This window comes from Corvus hawaiiensis, chromosome 11 (assembly GCF_020740725.1).
Source record: "Corvus hawaiiensis isolate bCorHaw1 chromosome 11, bCorHaw1.pri.cur, whole genome shotgun sequence".
Lineage (NCBI taxonomy): Eukaryota > Metazoa > Chordata > Aves > Passeriformes > Corvidae > Corvus > Corvus hawaiiensis.
In genome coordinates, this window is record NC_063223.1 from 22,012,627 (window position 1) to 22,030,986 (window position 18,360).

Sequence of the window (18,360 nt, forward strand, 5' to 3'; positions counted from 1 at the left end):
TCTGCCTCATATTTTCTGAGTAATTGAAACCCATAATGTACAGTCAGTCTGTAATAAGTGCAAGCAGAAATAATATTTTTTTTTTTCGGATGCAATGAATGCTTCAAAAAGACTCGCCACGAAAAACTGACCGATTAAAATTAATATAAAATGCAATTCTTTCACATGAAAAGAATTAACTAATGCTTTTATACCCAGTAAGAAAAACAAAGTATAATTGATCTTGTGTGAAGGCAAATTATCTTCTAATTTTAAAACTAGAACTGATGCTGAGAGACTCTTCTCTGCTTCTCTTTGAACTTAGGGAAGAAGTGCCCATGGTTCAGGAAGGCCTGAGCCTGACATTTCATTCTTGTTTCATAACTCCTAGAGGTCCCAGCCAAACTCAGGAATTCTCTCAGATAAGCAGGGGAGAAAGTCTGGCTCATCAAAAACTGCACAGTCAAACAATGCAAACAAAAACTTATGAGAAACTGATAATGTCTTTATTATGACCATTTCATTACTGTATAAAGCAACTTGATTACAGAATAGATAATACATTTGCAGCCTCTTTTATTTCTTTACCAATACAGAAATGATTGGCTTTCTCTGGAAAAAAACCACTCTGTTAAGGAAAAACAAATGAATTCAAATCATAAATAAGGCATACTTTTAATTACCAGAGAAAATTTATGGGTTCTTCACCTCTTGATTCTTCAAATTAAGATTAGCTGTCCGTCTGAAAGAAACATTTAATGAGATACCAAATCCTACCTAAAAATCCATGTTAAGCAGGAAATCAGCTAAGTAATTTTTTCCCTTCCTGTCTCAATCTGCTAAAATGCATATTTACAAAACCCGAGTAATTTGTACATAAGTTATCACTCTGTTTTCACTTAATGTTTTATGAGCTCTGTTCAAAAGATGAACTTGCTAAATACGATACTTAGAACAGAAAGAGACTGATACTGGCTTTGCAATATTTCTGTGAAAGCTGTGTCTGGCTGATTTCTCCGGACTGAGTTAGATATGCCTGTCTCACTCGTGCAATTTAATTAAAATCCAAACTCTGCTTTGTATTTCTGCCTCACTTCCGAACTTACTAAAAGCCTGGGCTCAAAGCATAGTCACAACTGGATGTTACCAATACCTGCCAAATTTTTTGAGTGCTTCCAGTTGCACGGAGTTTGAAAAAACCTGCACGTTAACACCTCGATTTTTGGGAGGGGTCCTCTGTTATTCAGACACTTAAACTAAATGGGTAATTCTCCAGCAGCTCACAGAGAGAGCAGCAGCTCTGCTCTCACCAGAGCTAAATCAGAACTCTGTGGAGCATCCAGCTTAGATCCTTCTCCTTTTAACTTTCTATTGAAACTCTACCTCAGCTATTGCTGTAAAGTGGTAGAAATATTAATAACCGAGGTATTTAAAACCTCTTATTGTCAAGATTATTTTACCCACATTTGCCTCTTTGTTCATCCATGGTAATTCTGAGGGTTTGTTTTACTTGTTTTCAGGACCTGGCTTCTAATTCCGAGCCAGGGTATTACTGGAATAGGTCATTACTGCAGCATGTTAAAATAATTTTTAAAATACCCAACCAAAACAACAAAAAATAACCACTTAAAAAAAAAGTATTTCCACATTTCCAGGGGTAAAAAATTCAGATAAAAGGAAAAAAGCAGGAATTGAAAAAGATTCCTTGATCTGTCAAGGCAGAGGTAACACCTCAAGCCTATACAAATAGACAGATAATTCTCATAAAAATTAACACAAGGCTTCAAGCCTCTGCAGACAGAGAGATTGTTCTCATAAACAAAAGGCTGTAGGCAAAGTTAGTATCTGTAGGTAGTCCAGGTATTTTGACGTGTTCAACCCTAATCTATAAATTGCCTTCAGTATACAAATAATAAAGCAAATGTGGGCTCTCTTTCAAAATGCTTGATGACTAAGAACCATAACGAGGTAAATTTGGGATCCTCTCAGCCTTCCAGTGATGTCCAAGGGATCTGGAGTTTTTTGAGATAAACTGTTGTATCCCGGGGCACCCCGAGCTCCAAGATGACTCTCTAAAGCCTGTTGATCTTATGCCTTTTTTTCCACATCTAACTTCTTTTTCAAAGCCTCAGAGGCTGAGATAGAGGAGGTGACAGGCTTGTTGGGGCTTGCTGCCTCTGGAGAGGTACCGAACACAGCCTATACCGCTCGTCTCTGCATTCCTGGGAGGGTGGGGGGGGAGCGCCCAGAGATAATCTCACGGAGAAAAAAAAAAATGAAAAAGAATTTGCTTTACCTCTGTTACTGCTAAGAACCTTTTCAGAAAAGCCTTTACTCCTGTCATAGCAGGACACAGCCTGACGTGAGGTGACCCAGGCAAACTACCCAGCGCAGAGCGGAGCTGGCTGGAGAATGGGAATGCAAAAGAGAAAGCAGTCGGCAGCCGGAAAAAGTGAATTTTCAGTTACGGGAGATTACAGGGAGCAGAGATCAAATTCCAGCTGCGCTGCGTGGCCGGCGCTCTGCCCTCAGGTACACGCGGGTGATTCCGCTCCGCGGGCACGGGGGAACCGGCCGGGCTGGAGGGACGGCCCGAAGGGCAGAGGGAGGAAGGAGCCGCGGCACCTCCTCCTCCTCCTCCTCCTCGTCGTCCTCCTCCTCACTGCCCCGCTGCTTCTCCCGTCCCGCTCTTCTTCGCCATCCCTGCGGCTGCGCTGCCCCGCGGCCGCCCCCCGTCCCCGTCCCCATCCCCATCCCCATCCCCATCCGTATCCCCATCCCCGCGCCCATCCCCGCTCCCATCCCCGCGCCCCCGAGCCCCCTGCGCTGCCAGCGCCCGCCGTGGGCCGGCGGGAGGCGGCGCCGGGGGGGAGGCGGGCCCTGCCCGGGAGGACGGGCCGAGCGGGGGAGTTTATCCCACTAGAAGGGAACAGTTTCTCCCGCTGAGACTTGACAGCGCCAGGTCAGTGCGGGCTGCGGGGACCGTCCCCCGAGGTGAGGGGCGGCGGGGCGCGGGGGCAGCGGGGCTGTGACGGCACGGCGGGCGGGACGGGGCTGCCGGGGCTGCCGGGGCTGCCGGGGCTCGGGGCGGGCAGGGCGCGGAGCCCCGGCCCGCCGGGATGCTCGGGGTGCCGGGCGGGACGGCGGCTCCGCGGAGCGGGCCGGGGGCCGGCGCTGCTGCGGACGGGCAGAGCGGAGCGCTCGGCGCGGCCCCGGCGGCAGCGGAGCCGCGGGCGGTGCGGGCGGTGCGGGCGGGATGCGGTGCCCGGGGCAGCCCGGCCGCGCTCCAGGTGCGGTGCCGGCGCTCCGGCCGGGGCAGCCCGGGCGCTGTGTCCATGGTGCTGCATGGCCGTGGGTCCGGTCCGGCCGCAGCCGTGCAGCGGAGGATGCTCGGGGGCTGAAGGGGCGATGTCCCGCCCTGCGGAGGTGGCGGTGATGGGCACGATGGATGGACGGACGGACGGACGGATCCGCTGCAGATGGGGCAGACCCGGGGCAGACCGCGGGGCGTCCGTTCCTGCCGCCCTGGGGGAAAGCACCGCCAGGGCAGTGCTGGGCTCACCTGGCTCCTCTCGTAATGAATGAACAGCTGCTTTTTTTGTTGTTGTTGTTCAATTTCCCAATCGCAGAAAGCCGGGGAGCCTTTCAGAGCCTGCAACAACTGAGATGCTATGTTGAAATATATTGTGTCTTGATGGCATGCCTCAGGTTCGCAGGAGCGTTTTGTAATCTTCCTGGTGTCATTTCTCCCCAGGGTATTCTGCAGCTAGAGAGTGCAAGTTCCTGTGGTGTTGTAACTTTGTGGCACTGTGTACACACGACAATACTATGCTGACTTAACAGGGATGCATTTATTAATATCAGTGATGTAAGGCTGGTATTTATTGTGATTAAAAGCTCAGGGAATTATCAATTTCTTGATGTCCTGTGGAGTCTAGGTTTCTTTAAATGAGATGGATCAATTATAATCCTCCCTGAAATAAGCAGGGGTTTGGGTTAGCCTTGTGTTTGTGACTTGCTGCCCCATCTCTGAACAAGCTTTCGCTGTAGAACCTGATTACAATGCTCCACTTTAAAATATCTATTTTCTGGTAGCAATTAGTCCATAATTTAATAAGTAATTTACCTTTTAAAAGGTTACTATGATTTGTTACTAGTTAACTAAAAATTCCCAGCGTACACCAAGCGACTGTGACATATGATACTCAGTGCTCCCCTTTGAAAAGAAGTTTCGTATGGTGTGCTCTCACTAATATCAGAATTTGGTGCATAAAGTGATGTGTTTGACATCATTATTCTCTTTGGCTGTCACAAAAAAAAAAAATTGCTGCAAAAATTGCTTAGAGATTTAATTATGAGATTACAAGAAATCACTCCTAGCAGTGTGTTAAGGCATGTGGCACAATATAAGCATGGGCTTGTCAAGGGGAGAGAGAGTTGAAAAAATAGTTGGCACTGACTTTGAATGATAACCAATCGGAAATATAATATAAAGGTATTTTTACACGGACAGCTTTTGAATTTGAATGTTCTTAGGCATCAATTTTGCAAAATATCTCACTAACTAGTAGTGGTTCAGAAATTCTATACTTATAAACAGCCCTAAGATGGTCTGGGTTTCTTAGAAATGCCTCAATGCCAAATTCCTAGATAATACAATATATGAAACATCAGCATTCAATGAAACTTCCATTACAGTATGAAATATACAAATAATAATTTCTTTCCTGATATAAATTTGTATTTCATATAGTGAATTCTGAAATGAAGGCGGTGAAATATCAGAATTTAATTGAAGAATGTTGAAGCTTTGCCTTTTAACCTTCCTTATGGGACTGATAAAGACACCCCTTATCAACAGTGCTTCTAAATCTGACTCTTCTGTGGACTTTTTTAAATAACCACAAGTCCATTTCTAAGTCAATAAAATAAATTTAGGCACAGCTTCAATTACTGTCAGTATAATTTCCTACTTAGAGTAATGGCTAATAAAATGAATTTTGAAAACAATAATTTTATTGTAAAATCAAGAGAAAGTCTAAAAGTAGAACAAAAACTCTGTCTTGTACAAAGCTGGACTAAATAATGAAAAATAAACTTAATACTTTTTCACCTTGATTGGTGAGGCCCTCTTCAGGCTTTTTTTTTTTTTCCATGTAATCTGCTCAGAGTGGAGTTGAATGCCTTTACTAGCCCTTTTTAGTAGCCTAACTGTGAATCACTAATTGTGCGTATTTGATATTCAGAATCCGAGTTTCTTTTACAAGTTTTTTCACGAGGATTATTCCCATGTCCTCCTCTGTCACGCAGTAAAAGTTTCCAGTGCAGTTACTCAAGAGGAATCGTCCTACAATTATAAATTCTCCATGCCAGGTTCTTTTGAAGTCATGGATACAATACTTTTCATTAGTTATTGCTACTAGTTTAATTTTTTAATCACTAATAGGTTTATTAAATCCAGCATGATATTAGATGATAAGTGCTAATTATTTCACACTGTATTTCCATAATGATGTGTCATTTTTCAACAGCAGGGATCTGTTTTTCAGGTGCTTTATGCCAAATCTTCTTTGTGTGTGAGTTAACTTTTTGTGAGCTAACAAGAGAAAGAGTTAGAAATAATCCAAAGCCAGAGAACATTGTTGTACTTAAGTCCTACTCCTCATGCTGCAGACAGAACTTGGGGGTTCCTGTTAACAGGTCACTTCTTAAGGACTTCATTTACAGAGTACTTGGGGAAAAAAAATCTCCTCCTTGTCCCTGTCTTTTTCCCTGTGGAGACTTTTCCAAGGCAGAAAGAAAAATGAAAGAGCCGTAAGATTTGTCTTTGGATTCTTGGGAATACGAAATGTAAATTGATGCCTACATTAAATGATAAATCTCTTATGTTTCTTTTGTCTGTTCCCCCCTCCACTTTTTATTTTCTACAAAGGGAAGAGCCCAGGGAGTTTTTTCAGTTGTGCTTTGTTTTAAATGGGGGGTAGTCCCTCTTTTTGCTGCTTTCACGTGCCAGGGACAATGTAGAAAATGCTGGTGCTAAGCAAATTATCACCCTGGTACTCACTCCTGTGGTGAGTGGGGCTTGGGATACTCCCAGGTCTCGCAGGTAGAAGGAAATAGGAAGGAGAAAATAAATGTGGCAACCATAGGAAACACTACATTTCTGCTTCAGCATCAGCTCTTCTGCTGCAACATGGGCTTTCCTCTTCCTCCCGCTACAAAGTTTTCAGCCCTTCTCACACTGCAGGGCAAATTATAATAAATCTGTCGTAGAGTTTTGCTCTTTCAATTTAGAGAGGGGGGGAAAGAAAATTAAAGCAAGGCCTATTCTGCAGTCTTCCTATCTGGAAACTTTCGCAGAACTGAAGTCAATTTGATGATGTTCACATTTTTCTCCCACTCCACCCACACCTTCCATTATATTATTTGGCCTGTTTGCCCTCTCATAAACCACTCTATAGAACTGAACTAAACAATGACATCATTCTCCAATTAAAATTCGTGATACATGAACTATATAGATATTTTTAATTACCTGTGTTGCAGTAGTACCTAGCAGCCTAGTCCAGATTGGGGCCATCTTCTTACTCAAATGAAATAATTGCCCCTGTCCTCAATACTATGTGATCTATGACATGAGAATGCAGAGTTCCACATTTGCAATGGAGACACAGTGTAGGAGGGAGATTGATGCAAAATATGAAATTTGAAATTTCAGTATTTCCATTTATAGAGAGTAAATAGTGCTTAAAACAGTAACAGATTCTAATCAGCATTGTGACAGAAAACGTTAGGGATATGTGTAATAAATCCCCAAATATACAGCAAAAACCACCTCAGCTTCTAAGCAGTATCCTCTTCTCTTTACTTGGCAGTTTCTCAAGCTTTCCCTGGAACTAGGAAAACTATCCCCCTTAGACAGGGGAGGATAAGGAACCACCTCCAAAGCCGGGCTGTGAATTTCTGGAATGGACTAGCAGGAGATGCTCTGTGGACTTGCATAAGCCACCCCCTTTCCTCATGACTAAGCAGATCTCCTCCATGCCATGCAGTCTGCACATTCAGGACAAAGTCTATGAATTCAAGTCTCTGAATCCCAAAGTCTACTCTGCTGGTTGATAATTAGCAATTTACAAAACACAAAGCTGCCGGAGCTCTGGGGATGTATGTCCAGCATGAGTGCCCTGCATGGCTGCTGGGGTGAGCACGCGTGTGGGGTTATGGACGTGCTTGTAGGGGATGTGTGTGTGTAGGGAAGGGATTAACCCTATGTTAGGAATGGCTTCCTACTTATCTCAGCAGTGCTGAAAGGCTGTGTGTAATTTCTGATAGCACAGGATAATAAATATTGGGCAATATCCCAACAGAAAATGTACAGAACCCTCCAGTCCAGCAAAGAAACTTCTTGGGTGGGTGGAAGATGTATAGAATCTAAAAAAAAAAAATAGAAATCCCCGCTTCCTTGAGGTCAGTGGTTTCAGTAGGATCAGGTTTGCAGTGATAAAAGTTTAGTCCTCTATCCAGTTTGCTTCCATGCAATTACTGCTGAATTACTGCGTGTCTGTGGGTTTAGTACGCTCAAAATTGAGGGTCCAGCTCTAAAGGAATTGCTGTTTGTTCAGTGAGACTAAATGTCTGAAATTAAATAGCCATGAGTACATATTATAGCTAAAGTCCTACATGTTTTTCTTCAAAACCTGTAAGAAATGCCAGTGTAACAGGAGGAGTTTATTTATCTGCCTTTTTTACTGGAATTTGTGTGTCATCAATTTCTTAACGTATTTCAACTCCAAATGAAAGGCCAACATTCTGCTACAGACACTGCAGTTGGTATTAGTTTATTCTACACTTCAAATTAGGCATGAGTTCTACTTTTGGTCTTCTAACAGCTATTATTATGCCATTATAAAATAGTCGACTTCGTGCTGCTTTAGGGGTTGTTGGAATTTCATGAGCTCTGTGGGGACTGATGTCTTTCCTCTTTATCACAGATCAGATTGTGACATGTTTTAGATTCCCTTTTGCCAGAATCCTACACTTTTTTATAGACCTCCAGCTCCAATCCCTCTAACTTACCTGGGTGTATAAAATTCTAAATGCGTGATTTGCATCCCAACACTTTCAGCTGTATGGAATATTTACCCGGGATAAGGCAGAGCAGGGGAAGTTTTCTTATTGCATCTTGTGTTTTTCCACTGAGTTTAAGCATTTACTTCGCAGAGAATTTCACATTTGCACAAAGGAGTCCTGCCCAGAATTATGATCTCGTCTTAAAACTTTTTACACAATACGTGATTACACTGCGTTGCATAAAGTGGGATTTTTATGTTATAATATTGCACGAGAAGTCCATAGTACTTGTGTGTTTGTTTGGATTTATTGAACAGAGAGGTTGTGTAACTGCTGTTACTATTTGTGGCTGGGTAGCAGCAATTTTGAAGTTTGAGAGGCTTTGAACTCAGGTTGCCATCTGTATACAAATAGACTGATGAACATTTTCACTGCCTGTGCTAGGGGAATATTTTAATATTGCTGTGAACCAAGTGCTCAGCCATGGTGCTTTGAGAGAGAAGTCAGGCTCACCAAAAGACTCACATTGTTCCACCAAAAAAAGGAACTATGAAAAGAAAAATGTTAATTACAGGCTTTAACACTCACACCAAGATCTTCTAGTAGGGGTGGTCAGAAAAACAGGTTTTACTACCTGGACCTGGTGCTTTGTGGTGCTATCTAATATGGGGGCTTGTGGAAAAATGCAGCCACTTCTATTTACTGCCTTTCATAATGTACATATTTCCTCATGATAGGTTTAGGTCCTGACTTTTTATGTCTACAGTAAATAAAACTGAGAGTTTATCCTTTCATCTTGCATGTGTTTTCCTTGGAGTTGCTGTTCCCTACAGTGGTATTTCAGCTACAATATTTTATGCTGAATCTCAGCTTTTAAGCTGCATAGAAACATGTTATTATGTGGTACATTGCTAAATTGATTTTTAATCCTACCTATGAATGTAAAAAACAAGAAACCCAAATTTTATTTTCAGTTACACCCAGAGAAATCTATAGAAAAGCAAGTACAGAAGTACATGAGGTTGCTTTATTTACTCAGAATTTATCTGTATTCTCCATTCTCTAAACTTATTCAGGACCATATGTAATGAAATTGGGAGAAAGTTTGAAGAGGCTGCAGCTCAGGGTCTCATTGCCTTCAGAATGAGGAAAAAAATCTAATATTTATTTGTTTTCTAGCATGCAATGTGTCTAAAACAAAGCTCTTGCACTGACTTAATGATGCAGCTACTCCTCCAATCCCCCTAAAGTTAACCCATGACAGGAGATGGATTTATTTCATGGAGACACTAAAGTTCTGCACGGGTTTTACTGCTTTTCTTCCCTTTGTCCCTCCCAGATGCCAACATTTGCACTTGAACTGCATATCTGAGGTGCCTTGTTTGTCCATCAAGGCATGTTAATGTTATTTGAGGCTTGAAATGATTAGAAATGCTAAGAAAAACAGGCTAGTGTTTTATTTCTTTTAAATATCCCGCAGTATTGCCAACATAAATAGGGTTTGACAAATGGGTGCATATTGAGGGTACCCATACAGAGGTGCAGACTTTTTGGGTTTTGCCTAGAACAGGATTACGGAATGTGGAAACAAAAGTTCTGCAAATGTACTTTCACTTTCAGAATTTCCAGCTGTTGCTGAACATGGTTTGAGATGATAAACAAGATGAAACTTTAAGCCTTATTTAGAGCAAAAGGGTTTCACATTAAATCAGTTCTCTGAATGAAACAAGCACCATTTAAAAGGTTTCTTTTCCTGGATTTGGGTTGGGGTTTTTTTTCACATTTACACTGCAGCTATTGCCAGAATTGCTGAATTGGCCTGGAGTGGATTCTTTAGTACAGATCTCATCTAAATATGAGTTGTTAATTTGACTACTGAACAAGTTTCCAAATTGGTGCTACAAAAGTTTCAGGTCTTGAATTTAAAATAGGAAAAACGCAAATATTCAAAAATTCCATTGGAAGGCTCAGGATTTTTACCAATGGTTTCAATGTATTTTTCATTATTAAGGCAATGCAATATAATCTCCAAAAGTCTGATGGAAGCTTAATTAGTAGTTCCTAGCTTGCTTATTGGGGAGGGGGGGTGGTATTATCATTATTATTATTATTATTATTATTATTATGCTGTTTACATTTAAGAAATGCCACTGGAAGCAAATTCCACCCCTGCTTTGCCAGCTTCTTGGAGCATTCATTGTGCTGGGAGCCAACCAGTTGTCTCAAACTGGTGAATTGTTTTTGTGATGCAGGGAAGAACATTAGGCCATGATGCACAGGAGACCCAAGAGGGTTCCTTGCCCAGTTTCCTTTGGGCACTGCCCAAAATTTGCTCCCTGGGCCTGCCTCATGTGGCCAGTTTCACCAGGATATTTGTTATGTTCCCAAGATCTGCTTTAGTGTCGGGCTTTTTGCAGGAATCCAATCCCTGGGATAAAACACACACTTGAAATCGTTGCACCCAGGTTTTTAGCTGGGATAACACATCAGGTTATGCAAGCTGCCTTCTGACACAGGTAATGACATTTGAGGAATTATTTTCCTAGATCAGGATTACTGATTTATTAAGAAATAGTGGTTACAGCACAGTTGGCGTAGGCAGGAATTCTTGACAGTGCTGGAAGTACTGGGAAACCCTTCGGTATCAAGAGCCCATTTTTCCTACAGCAAAGATATTTTCTTGTGGGCGTCTTCTTGAAAAAATTTTGGCAATGAAAATTGTAATCCAAAATTTAGGAGTATTAAAGATCTGGCCTGCCCCACAAACATACCTTAATTTTTAATAAAAACCACGTAGCAGGTGAATGTCAGAGTCCCCACAGCAGGACCCATTATGAAATGAGTCTGTGTCTATCACTGTTTTCATTGATGTCTGTCAGTTTTTTAATGAGTCACAGTTTTGTTGAGAAGGGCATTTTTTTATGCAAGAAAAGAGTTGCACACAGCAAGGCAGCGCTGTGAGCTGTACACAATCTGCTGGTTCATCCTTCGTGATGTAACACTGAGGATGTGGAAGTCATGTGCACTTCTTTCCATTCTTTTTTTGGGTCATCAGGGTGCCAGTTTCGAGTAGGTGAGAGATCAGATGAAAACCCCAAAAACTGCTGGGTATTGTCTCAATTCTGGTTTTAAAAGGTAACGACATTACCAGTGCCCTCCTGGTTTACAATACTCGTAACACGGAATTTATGCAGAATAGGTGGAGTAATGTGCAATGTTAAGGTTGGCTCCAGCTTTTTCAATCTTGTGAAATAGCAAGATTATCTTTAATCTTAATGGAGGCTACTGGTGTGCAGTGTGATTAGATTAATTGCAGTGGTGGATTAGGGCAGGGATCTAAGGCCAGTGTGGGACTTCGGAGGCTCAGCAGAGAAGGGAGCTGGGAAAAAGGGAAGAAGCTGTCCACAGTGAATATCAGGAAAGGAAATTAATTAATTAATTAATTAAAGGAAATGTCAAAGGAAGGCAGGGGGAAGATTAGCTACGACTGCTGGATTTCTTTATTTATTTAGCCCTTTTTATTTTTGCCAATGAAAGTATTAAAAAACGGGGGAATTCTTTAAAAAAATACAGATGTTTGAATTTCCTTCTCAAAGCTTAAAGTTTATTGTTGGAACCTCCTTGATTTTGAATTCTTCTCTCTGGTCTCTTATGAGATTTTCAGCTTTTCTTGGTTTAAGATATGCTGACAATGCCATAACGTGGTCTTTCACTGTATTTTGGCATCCCTATTCATTGTTCTTTTTCTGCCCAAGTTCGCTCTGTTTTTTAAATCTAGCCTTACTTATGACTCCTCTGAGAACAGGAACTGTCTGATATGCTAACAACAAGTGACAGCTTTCCTGTCACTGAGGACAGCAGAACAGGCAGTGAATATTGCTGCAGCCTGAGGTAAGTTTAGAATAACAATACCTCGTCCATACACTAAATTTGCTGTCCTGGAGTGTGCCTACGTCCTCTGACGCAGGCTGGGCAGCAGATTCCGGTCTCCTCCCCTCTCCAAGAACAGGAAGGCACAGCACAATGTTAGAAAGCATGTGGCAATTTTGAATTTCTCCTCCAGCTTGACCCTTAGACACGAGGGCAGCTCTTTTGTTGGCACTGGTGAAACAGCTGTTCTGGGAATCTCCACTGCATGTTACAGTGACTGGATTGAAATGAAAAAAACAAAACCACAACGAATTGCTAGATGTGAAAACAGTGAGACCATCTCTCCCTTTCCTCCCCAAAATTCTGTTGGGAGGAATAAAGGGAGGAAAAGGGTTGAGGTGAATAAGGGAAGAGAAAATAGAGAGAACCTCTAATTGTCCTGGAAGGAAAGCAGATAAAAGCCAGGAGGAAGAAGAAATTGATGCAGGCATGGTTGCCACTTCCCTGACAACTATTCCAGGAAAGGCTAATGAATGTAGTAATTATACCTGGCAGTTACTCTGTGGAAGAAGGGAATTCTCTGGAGTCCAAAACAGTAGGAGTGATAGAGCACTCACTGAGCTATGAATATGGAAATGAAATAAAGACAATGCAGGCTAAATACTAAATAGCACTGTTGTCTTATTCCAGGGTGTCATTTAAACTGTTGTATAGCTCCTCGAAGAAAACATCCTCTGAGTAAGAATTCCTGAAATTAAATCAGAGAAAAAAATTGGGAAATCTACTGCAGAGAGGAGTGTTGCTTTGGGAAAAGTTACTGACAGAGCCCATAGGATTTTCCTCCCTGCATCTTCTAAAAGCCATTATTCAGAGCAGGGTCTGTTATTTCCTTCGGTGCTGAGTAGCAAATCTGAAGAATAGGGAATGTGGATTATCCTAAAAGCTGGGGGTGATTTTGAGGTGCCAGTGTGTTCTTCCCTATTCTCAGAGGAGTGAGAGAAATATTAATAATTATAAATATTAATAATTATTAATACATATAACTGCTTTCCTGTTTGCTGTAGTATTGCCATTCTTATATTGTGGAGCCTTGAAGCAGCAAAATGTTTCCTGTGTTTTTATGAGACACGAAGATCGATGGCTAAATGCCTCTGTTAGATGGCAACTACAGGAATTTGATCATTATCAAGAATGGAACTTAGAGTTTTCCATCTCTGCAGGGTTTTCTGCACAGATATTTCACTGAAATGAACTGCAAATTTGGGAAAAAGAGGTCAGTGCCTTTATTAGTGCTCAGTAAAAGGGTGTACGAGAGAAAAGCATCTGTGGTGAGATTTAGGAGAGTCTTGTTCACGTTCACACTGGTGCTGAACTCCTCCAGAGTTGTGAGAACCCACTACAGGTATTCCCAGCTGGCAGGCAGCAACTGGGGCCACAGGCAGGAAGAAAAGCTGGTTCACAGTTAAATAACTGAGTGGATCTGAGGAAAACCAAACCAGAACCCCAAAGCAGCGACATTCCCCAGTCTCAGAGCAGTCTCGTTGAACGCAAGGGCTTGAACCATACTGGTAAATCAGAGTGCTGTAACTTGGGCACAGGTGCAGGAAGTGGAAGGTTCAATGGGTAGATTCTTAGAATTGTCCCTGCTCCAGTTTTAGCTCAGCCAATTAAGAGCCATTCAATCACTTTCCTGAAATAATTTGGACCATTTGCAAGAGACCATTCACAAATTGCCACCTAGTTTGGACAACTGAGTTTGATAATGAGAGCAGGACAAGCATGGCCAGAGTGAGAGTCCTGGGGCTCCTCGGTTTATTGGTAGAGCTGAAATGGAATCAGCTGAAACTCCCCTCAGATCTGTTATCATTTCTTTTTAAGTTTCTTGCTGCCCTCAGAGCAAGCTGATCTGTGCCTAATGTTCCACTCGTAGCTTTTCAGCTCTAAAAGATTAGGGTTAGAGTTAGGGTTTAGATTAGTGAATTCAAATGTGGAGATTTTTCTAAGAAAGCTTGTGGCACACAGGAAGAAATTGTGTATTTGGTAAAGTAGAGATCAGAATTTCATGAAAAAAATGATCTCTGTAGGTCGTTTTAGCCCGTGTTGTCTGTTCATTTGGCTGCCGTGTAAATAAATAAAAGAACACATTAAGCAAAGCCCAAAATCTTTATAAATACTCTTAATTTTTTCTAACCCTGTTATGGGAGCTTTGTGGCGTGATGGCAAAACTCCTTCTCTATTTATCCATCTGTCCTGAACAGATGTTAGTACAATACTTGTATAGGATACAGTCAATGCCCTGAAAAATAATTTGACTTTTTATTGTCCTACTGTCTGTTCCAAGAACTAGAGACAGCTAACATTGTAGCTCACCTGTAAAGAATACATTACAACTTGCTTGCTCTGAAAACTCCTCCTGGCTCGAGTGAAAGCGCAGAGGGCAAACAAAGTTATGAAATGTGTGCACAAGGTGTGAGAGAAGGGGGTTAGACCTGGATATAATTCAGGGTTCTGATCCTTCGGGACAGCAGGGCCAAGCCACACTGACTGATTTGCCCCAAATTGTGTCAACAAAAACAATAAGGGAATTTTTAATCTTTGCTGTAAATAGACAGCACAGAGGTGTAAAATCCAAAAGATGACTGTGTAGTTTAACGCCTGAAAATTTGAGAGCTAAAATACTTGACAGTGTAGCCACCATTCTCAACTTCATTTCTGTCATAAAAGTTGTTAAATATTTTAGCTGTTAATTCCTTTCATCTGTGTGATCATTGATTCAATTAAAGAGCAGAAATTATCATGGTTTTTTGAGACTTAAAAAAAATGCATCAAGAACCTTTTACAGGTAGTCAAACAGGTGAAGCATTCATGAAGAAATACACATTAAGTTACAAGATTTTTCAAAAGAATGAGACACTGACTAATAAAAATATGGCAATTCAGAGACTCAAAGCACAATTTCAGATGAAAATTTTAATATTTTAACTTCACATAATTGACTGGCAATCTCAGAAACAGCATAGAGAGGAGGAAGCTCTGTTTACCTTTGTAAGGGCATTGCCTTGAATATGGGAAACTAGAGATGGGGAAAGCATTTATTTATATGGGAAAAATACCCCAGGGCTCCTCAAGCCCTTTTGCTATTCTTAATTAAAGAGTAATTTTTAAAGGAATTTCTTAAAAACAAAACTATGTCATTTTTAACCACCTCAATCTGGCTAAACTGAAAGAGGGTGTGTTTAGATTGGGTATTAGAGAGAAATTCATAATTATGAGGGTGGGGAGGCCCTGGAACAGGGTGCCCAGAGCAGCTGTGGCTGCCCCTGGATCCCTGGCAGTGTCCAAGGCCAGGCTGGATGAGAATTGGATCCACCTGGGACAGTGGAAGGTGTCCCTGCCCATGGCTGGGGTGGGACTGGATGATTTTTGAGGTCCCCTCCAACCCAAACCATCCTGGGATCCTGTGAAGTCATCACCTTGTTACGTGTGGTGAGGCAGCAGCACAACCACAGCCATTCTAAACTGGAAGAGTAATCCAGAAATGCAAAGTTCTCCAAGATCTTTTCCTGTTTTCTGAACCTTTAAGGCATATTTTTCAAATTTTCTCCACCTTGGAAAACCTTCGCTAAAATGGGAATTAAGCCATAAAAATGGATATCTGGTGTGTTACTATCAAATCTAAATTTTCCAATTTAAGTGGTTTGTAGTAAGACTAACACAGACAAATAAAGGAAATAATGTGGGAATTGTTGTGGCTGTTAAAAAGTGTCATTCTGTTCTTACACAAATAGTTCTTTGAACAGTAGAACCGATTCCCTTAATTTCCTATGGATATGTCTTTTTGGAATTCTCCATTTGGATTTTTTGATATATTTTTTTTTACAAGTTGAGCACAAACTGTTGCTCTTTCAGTGGTGGCAGCAGCAACGATTTCAGCCCTTTGTGTTCAAACTCCTCTACATTTGGAGTCAGTTCTGGCTGAAAACAGCCAAGGCTTTCCAAAGCCCTTGGGATGAAGAGAAACAGCCCAACAAAGACATGATAGGAACCAGTGAAGATATTATAAGCTTTGTTTTTTACAATCACATTATCAACTGAAAAATTATTTTTTAATGGGCAATATTTGAATCAATCTGTTAAACAAATATTGGTGGTTTATAACACGTTCCGAAATTTGGAGTATTCCGCATACCTTTGGGATGTGCTGGCCAGCTTCTGGAGCCACTGAAATATGGGACTTCTTAGGAAGTTCCTCATTTCAGAATGAGGCTGTATGTGAGTATCTTACTACAGGGAACTGGAAGCACCAGAAATCCCACAGGGAAGCACGTTCCCTTTTGGTAAATTAATCGGGGTTTCCAGAGCAGAAGGCCCAGAAAGGCATCTAAACATTTCCAGTTTAGTCTCAACTGCTTTGTCAATCTCTTGAATTTCCTTCCTCTGCATCTGAGCTGTTACTCAAAAATTGTTTCAAATCATCAATTCATAGAGCCTGAAACTTTTCCAAGAGAATAATAAAAAAGCAGTTTGTGGCCTCTGGGAGAGTAAATTCCAGGGTTAATTTATAACTAAAGCAAATGTATCTATAAAAAGAAGAAAAGCTCCATAAGAATTATGTTAACAAATGACAAGAAAAAAGAGGCTTGATAAAAGATACCAGGACTTGTTTGGCACCAGTGATTTTATGACTGAGGAATTCAATTATAGGTGTGTTGGGACTACCAAATCACAATTCTTTAAATTACTAATGGGAGACAAAGCTCTTTATCATGGCCTGAATGTGTTCACATGAAATGTTCAGTCCTGCCCTCTGTAAATAAACTTTTAGTGCTTACACTATGCATCTGCACTGGCTCTGTGTCACCACAGTAAAAAAGATACTCAATGTCTGTTGAATCACTCTTCAAACACTGCTGATACCCTGCTGTACTAGAAATTATATTATCCACCAGATCCCTTCTTGTAAGTTCAGAGTGCTCAGCTGGCCATTTTTTCCTTCTGTATTCTTTCCATTTTCTAGAGTCGTGGTGGATTTATTTGCAGGAAAGTTCAGCCCGTGTGACACCAGGCTGCTCCCAGCGATAGGCAGCGAATGCTATCGCTGGGGATTTATTTACTCTCTTGTTGGATACCTAAGTGTCATAGAGGTCTTGGACTGGTGATGCAGATAATGACTTTGTACTTGCCCAGGAGAGACAGATTAGGCCGGGATCAATTGCACATCAGCTCCTGCCTAGAGCCTGACACCGTGTGAAGGCTGTCTGCTACCTGCTGTGGGAGCAGCAAACCCGTATCTCTTGTCAGCCACGGAAGGAGGAAGGGCTGCTGCTGGAAATGCAAATTTCACTCGTGGGGAGATCCCCCTGCTCACAGCTGATGCAGGGAAGTGCAAAGGACTCGTTCTGTGTGCTGGTGGAGTTCCAGCAGGCTGGGCATCGCTCCTGGAGAGCTGCAGACGAGGAAACTTGTAAAGTCGGCGGGGCTGATTTAAGGTTCCTTTGAATCTTCGTATGGTTTTGTTGGCTGTGTCATTGCCATGACCTCCAAACACCCTCTTTACTGTGGCAGGCTTGTATGAATGTTCTGTGCACAGTGCCCACCCCAACTACTAAGCCAGACTATTTATATGAAAACTTACACAAAAAGTAATTCGCTTTATTTCATCATCACTTCCTTTTCTTCTTTTGGTATCTGTAGCTGAGAAAAAATGTTGTTTGCATAGCAAAGGTTTAACGCATAAAACTTTCACCCTGAATGGCCAAAAAGCAAAATACGTAATTCTTTTTGGTCATCTCTTTATTGACCAACTGTTTTCACTTTTAGTGAGAATATTATTCTCTCCTAAATAAAAACTTATTAACAGTTGTTGGTTCTTACCATCTTGACCATTTGAAAATTTTAAAATATAAGCAACATCATTCAATTTCTAATTTTTTAACTAATTCTCTTTGTTGGTTTCATTGACAAAGAGGCAAAACAGACTAAGAAGTGTTGGAGTTCCCCTGTCTTAAACTATTAAAAGTGTTTATTATATATAAGTATTTAACCACTGTGCCTGGTAGCTTGTAATCAGCCCATAGCACTAATTTTGAGAATTAATTTTTCAACCTCCTGCTTTTAGATCAGGTCCATGAAATCCAAGGGAAGTGCATGAATTTCTGAGACAAAAATCTATATTGTGAAGAGGAAAAAGGAGTGCTGGAGAGGTAGATATTCCACAAAGGAGTAGGAATGTATTCCAGAGACAAGACGTTATCTCGTGCCCTGGTGCTCTGAATGCAAGAGTCCACAGGCCCTAAAACTCCTCACAGATGACACTGGGGGGAAAAAAAAAGGTGAAAGATTCAGGGAAATACCTTTGTTGTGTTGCTGGGGTTTTTTTTTGTTAATTCCCTCTCAGCCTCAAGGAATGCTCTGGATGTCCGTGCTGCAGAAACGTATGAA

The 18,360-nt window shown here is 41.5% G+C and overlaps 1 protein-coding gene across 3 annotated transcripts in view; it reads left to right on the forward strand.

Annotated features, from left to right (window-relative positions):
* Positions 1 to 2,437: 2,437 nt before the first annotated feature.
* PPARG (peroxisome proliferator activated receptor gamma) overlaps positions 2,438 to 18,360 on the forward strand; it is a 51,508-nt gene continuing 35,585 nt past the window's right edge. The window contains exon 1 of one of the 3 annotated variants that reach the window (XM_048316129.1): positions 2,438 to 2,511. The gene's annotated coding sequence lies outside the window, so the exon portion shown is untranslated. Of the gene's footprint in view, positions 2,512 to 2,869; positions 2,974 to 18,360 lie in introns of those variants that run through there. The other 2 variants (XM_048316132.1, XM_048316131.1) reach the window with 2 other exon arrangements.